The 4,139-nt window shown below is 30.7% G+C and overlaps 1 pseudogene; it reads right to left on the bottom strand.

Moving 5' to 3' along the window:
- Positions 1–491: 491 nt before the first annotated feature.
- On the bottom strand, positions 492–973 carry LOC149253655 (non-specific phospholipase C2 pseudogene; annotated as a pseudogene).
- Between the last annotated feature and the right edge of the window lie 3,166 nt (positions 974–4,139).

Here is a 4,139-nt window from a genome sequence, read left to right as displayed (position 1 = left end):
TCTTGAGAAGATATTAATCAACTTAGTGAATCTTTACCAAACATCTAGTGATGGTTTAACTTCTTACATCGCATACTAACTCCACGTAATTCCTATTCCTTTGATATAAAATTAATTAATAAAATTCGCTATGGCATTCCCATTCCCTTCCTTCAATGACACTATTTATGAAAATAACGTTTAACGTATAAATCTTAACCAAAATTAGGGTTAGTGGTTTTAAATTAATGTTGTTCTCAATAACGCATATCTCAAAAGAAAAGAGGGTAGGCATAACTGGCTGCAACCCACTTTAACGTGTAAAATTCATGTTCGGTGCAAAAATTCTTGTAGGATGGATTAATTTTAAAGGCAGAATGCATAAAAGCAGGGAAGAGAAAAGAAAGAAATAAAATTATTGTAATTTTTACAAGGTGAAAGATAGTTTATTGGATAGATTATTTTTTTATCAAAAGTGTCTCTGAGGTGTTTCTCTTTCTCAGGAAATCAAACTATAGATTGAATAACTTCTTGATTGTTGCAGCAATGGATAAATGCTCAAACTGAGACGATGGATATGGTCCGTTAGCCCCATGTACCACTACAAAAACAATTTATTTAATATAATACTCAATGTTATGGAAAATAATCGAATTATGGATGAAGGGAAGAAGATAGCGCCAAGAGAGTTGAAACCTGTTCCTTTGTCAATCCATGGAGAAATCACAATAGTGGGGACTCGAAGCCCTAACCTATAGAATTTGAAAAAGAAGGGGTCGAGGCCGATAATGTCGTCGGGGCTAGGCACGTCCTTCACAGCTATGGGAATGTGATCGAAGAATACACCGTGCTCATTATAAGTTATAAGGAACAACATCTCATTCCACTGAGGGCTGGATCTGAGCATCTCGTACACCTCCTTCACGAATTTCTGGCCCCTCGCTACATCGTGCGAAGGCTGTTCATCGTTGGCACGGAAGAGCTTGGAATCCATGTAGCGCTACTCCACAACCACATAATTGGGCAACTTCCCATTCCTGGCATGGGCCTTGAATTGAGCGGAGTAGGAGTGGAAATTGCCAATATACTTGAGTTTTCTGAGATTTATGTAAAATAGAGTGGCCGGGATGTTCTGGTAATAAATCCTGAATGACAAACCCGACTGGACTATTGATTCAAAGATGGTTTTATGTGGGTATCTGTTAGCCAACATCTTGGGGATATTGCTGGTGGCTCCATGGGAAGTCACAGAATGAACTTAGAGTCTGTTGGGTTGAGTCAAGGCCGGTACCGAAGCAAACCACCGATCGAATACTGTGAAGTCACTTACAAGAGTGTTATATATGGGAACAACCTCAGGTCTGAAGCCATTCATGACAGTTTGAGACATGTTGGGACCCCCCAAGGAAGTCGCCTGCTGGGCGAATCTGTTCATAGGTGCAGGATCCGCGGAGGTGTTCTTGGAGCCAAAACTCTGGTCTCGTATGGCCTGAAACGAGTGCCCCGGATCTAGATCCACATACTCCACCTCGTCTTTGAAGAAAAGACTCACAGAATTGGGATCAGTGGTGGATATGGGATTCGACTCCTGGCCGGTAACCCCATTGATTTGTGGATTCAGCCGCTTCATCCACGGCCAAATTCAAAATAATGTGGGCAGGCATCGATTTGTGGATTCAGCCGCTTCATCCATGGCCAAATTCAAAATAATGTGGGCAGGAAAATTTCAAAACTTGTTGGGAAAATTCAAATCTCGGTAGTTGTTTAAATTAATTCAATTCACATGTATCATGTGCATGTGGATGATGCATCTCGCATTGGCATAAGTCGTGGATCATTTCACATGTATCATGCACATGGGGATGATGAATCTCACATTGGCATAAGTCATGGATGGATGATTTACAAAGACATCAACCCAATCCCTGGAAAGTATTTACTGGAGAAATTATGTCCACGAATTGACAGTCAAAACTGATCTCAGAGTCCTTCTCCAAAAGCGTCTTTAGAGGGTGTATTAATGGATCTATAGAGGTGGAAATAAGCCTTCTTGGAAAATGTTGAAATAGTGTACTTTAGGTTGTATGCTGAAATTATTAGGGATTTATGTACGTGTTTGAATATAGGGCAGACAAAATACATCATGAACCTTTGATTATTTTTTGAAGGGTTGGAGGAAATTGTATGGTGGTTGTAGAGCCCATCAAGATGGTCTTCTATTGGAGGAATTAGAAGATACTCTAAGATTGTGTTGCAGAAAGATCAACCATTTTCTCTATTTAGAAGCTTCTCTATTTAGAAGCTTTAGTGTGGGACCAATATAGAATTAAGTCCTGCATTGATTATGAAGGCAATTCACATTATATACCATTTCTCTTTTAAATTTCTAAAGACTTGAATCCTTAAGTCCTTTTAAGTTTAATTCTGGTTAATTAGAATATGAGGGTTTTTTAAACCTAGTAATTAGATATTGGAAATATTTTGATGTTTCTTATCAATTTGCTTTCAATTTCACATTATAAATATATATATGTTTTAAATTTATTTGAAAATAACAGAAAAACAAAAAAGACTTATTTCACTAAAACACCAAATTGTTTCAATGTATAAGAATATAACTTGTTTTCAAATAACGTGATCCTTAAACATTTAATTTGATATATTATAAAACTAATATTTAAAACATAAATTTGTAAATTGATTAATAATGTTTTGATAGAAAAATATAAGATAGAAAATATGCCAAACTATTTGATTATGTGATTCATATCATTTGTTTTAAAAATAAAATATATTTATATTTTATATAGTGAAAGTCTCATTTTTTAAAATTAAAAAGTGTTTTAAATTTATTTGAAAATAATGGACGAACAAAGAAAACTCATTTCACTAGAACACCAAATTGTTTCAATGTATAAGAATGAAACTTGTTTTCAAATAACCTAATCATTTAACATTTAATCTAATATATTATAAAAGTAACACTAAAATCATAAAACTAATATTTAAAACTTAAAATATTAAATTGATTAATAATGTTTTGATAGAAAAATATAAAATAGAGAATATGCCAAACTATTTGATTATATGATTCATATCATTTGTTAAAAAAATATATTATTTATATTTTATATAGTGAAAGTCTCATTTTTTTAATTAAAAAAGTGTCTTAAATTTATTTGAAAATAATGGAAGCACAAAGAAGACTTATTTCACTAGAACACCAAATTGTTTCAATATATAAGAATGAAATTTGTTTTCAAATAACCTAATAATTTAACATTTAATCTAATATATTATAAAACTAACACTAAAGATCATAAAACTAATATATAAAACTTAAATTTGTAAATTGGCTAATAATGTTTTGATAGAAAAATATAAATTAGAGAATATGCCAAACTATTTGATTATGTGATTCATATCATTTGTTTTATATATATATTTTGAAAGTCTCATTTTTTAAAATTAAAAAGTGTCTTAAATTTATTTGAAAATAATGGAAAATCAAAAAACACATTTCATAAAACACCAAATTGTTTCGATCTATAAGAATGAAACTTGTTTTCAAATAACCTAATCATTTAACTTTTAATTTAATATATTATAAAACTAATACTAAAATCATAAAACTAATATTTAAAACATAAATTTGTAAACTGAATAATAATATTTTGATTGAAAAATATAAAATAGAGAATATGCCAAACTATTTGATTATGTGATTCATATCATTTGTTTTAAAAATAAAATTTTATTTATATTTTATATAGTGAAAGTTTCAGTTTTTTTAAATGGAGGGTGATTGAAGTTTGTTATTTTTAAAAAATTGTTAAGGTAAAATTTAAAAGTGATTAGAATTTTAAATTTATAATTCCATAACAATTTATTTTAGAAGTTTTGAAATTGATTTAGTTTTTTAAAAAATAATATAGAATAAATTATCAATAAAAATTATAAATATTTTATAATAAATTATAAATAAATAAATAAATAAATAAATTTTATAATATACTATTATCATTATTATCTAATTTTAAGGTCATGGTCAATTTAAACACTAAATTGGTGTATGAGATCGTTTGTTTGTGGGACAAGGGACTTAGACCCCACATTGGTGTATGAGACTCTCTTGTTTGTGGGACACGAGACCGCTAGAC

Source organism: Pinus tabuliformis, chromosome 7, assembly GCF_031772625.1.
Source record: "Pinus tabuliformis cultivar Carrire ecotype Pingquan chromosome 7, CPIR1, whole genome shotgun sequence".
NCBI classification, from domain to species: Eukaryota; Viridiplantae; Streptophyta; class Pinopsida; order Pinales; family Pinaceae; genus Pinus; species Pinus tabuliformis.
Note: the sequence above shows the minus strand (reverse complement) of the source record. Positions and strands in the feature narration are given on the sequence as shown.